The sequence below is a fragment of the Homarus americanus genome, unplaced genomic scaffold (assembly GCF_018991925.1).
Source record: "Homarus americanus isolate GMGI-L3 unplaced genomic scaffold, GMGI_Hamer_2.0 scaffold30529, whole genome shotgun sequence".
Lineage (NCBI taxonomy): Eukaryota > Metazoa > Arthropoda > Malacostraca > Decapoda > Nephropidae > Homarus > Homarus americanus.
In genome coordinates, this window is record NW_024747540.1 from 25361 (window position 1) to 27384 (window position 2024).

Sequence of the window (2024 nt, forward strand, 5' to 3'; positions counted from 1 at the left end):
TGGTTGATGGTTGTTGTTGGTGATAGTGGTTGTGTTGGTGGTGCTAGTGTGTTACTGTTACTGTTGGTTGTGTGTTTGTGATGTTGGTGATGGCAGTTGTGTGATTGTGGATGTGTGCTGTTGGTGGCGATGGTGGTTGTGAAGAAAATCTGTCCTAAGCAAATAAGAGACACGTAAGATCTCCCGTGCACAAAGAAGAGACTTTCAGCGATATCTCCCACGTACAGAGAAGATACACACGTCCTTGATATCTCCCACGAACAAGAGAGAGAGAGATACACACGTCTTTGATATCTCCCACGAACAAGAGAGAAAGAGATACAGACGTCCTTGATATCTCCCACGAACAAGAGAGAGATATACACACGTCCTTGATATCTCCCACGAACAAGAGAGAGAGATACACACGTCCTTGATATCTCCCACGAACAAGAGAGAGAGATACAGACGTCTTTGATATCTCCCACGAACAAGAGATCGATACACACGTCCTTGATATCTCCTACGAACAAGAGAGAGATATACACACGTCCTTGATATCTCCCAAGAACAAGAGAGAGAGAGGCACACGTCCTGATATCTCCCACGAACAAGAGAGAGAGATACACACGTCCTGATATCTCCCACGTACAGAGAAGATACACACGTCCTTGATATCTCCCACGAACAAGAGAGAGAGATACACACGTCTTTGATATCTCCCACGAACAAGAGAGAGAGATACACACGTCTTTGATATCTCCCACGAACAAGAGAGAAAGAGATACAGACGTCCTTGATATTTCCCACGAACAAGAGAGAGAGATACAGACGTCCTTGATATCTCCCACGAACAAGAGAGAAAGAGATACAGACGTCCTTGATATACCCCACGAACAAGAGAGAGAGATACACACGTCTTTGATATCTCCCACGAACAAGAGAGAAAGAGATACAGACGTCCTTGATATATCCCACGAACAAGAGAGAGAGATACAGACGTCCTTGATATCTCCCACGAACAAGAGAGAGAGATCGATACACATCGCCCGATATTCCCACGGAACAAGAGAGATATACACACGTCCTTGATATCTCCACGCACAAGAGAGAGATACAGACGTCTTTATATCTCCTAATTTGTAAGAGAGAGATACAGACGTGTCTTGATATCTCCCACGAACAAGAGAGAGAGATACACACGTCCTTGATATCTCCCACGAACAAGAGAGAGAGATACAGACGTCTTTGATATCTCCCACGAACAAGAGAGAGAGATACACACGTCTTTGATATCTTCCACGAACAAGAGAGAGAGATACACACGTCTTTGATATCTCCCACGAACAAGAGAGAGAGATACACACGTCTTTGATATCTCCCACGAACAAGAGAGAGAGATACACACGTCTTTGATATCTTCCACGAATGAGACAAATACGATATCAACTCCATTTTTTTTACCTCCTACACCCAAACAAAAACAAAACAACGACAACAACAATAACAAACTCCTCGATCCACTCTCACGACTAATTTTACATCAAACGTTGCAATTGCCAAACTCATTTCCCGTGCAGATCAGATAGTGAAACAATGCCAATGAAGAGCTGAGAGACATCTGCGAGATACAATTGGCATATGGCGGCTACCGGGGCGTTTAGGAAATTTCTCAGGGGTAGATCATTTTGTGGGTAATAAAATTCTGTCCCGTCTAGCTTGGCATGTGATGTATTTCCAATTATGGTGAGCATGTGGGGAGATGAGTGGGTGAGGTGGGTTAGAGTGTGAGAGTGTGGGTGAGGTGGGTGGGAGAGGGGAGGTATGGGTGGATGAGGGGTGTGGATGAGTGAAGCGGGGAAGGGGCAAGTGATGGAAAAGGGAGGCGAGAATAAGTGAATGGTAAAGGTGGGTGAGGTGGTGTGGATGGGTGAGGTGTGGAAAGGGGAGGTTAAACTGGGTGAGTGGGTAAGGTGGAAAGGGTTGATGGTTAGATGGATGAAAACGGTAGATTAAAGTGAGTAAGAGGGAAAGGATGAAAGGGA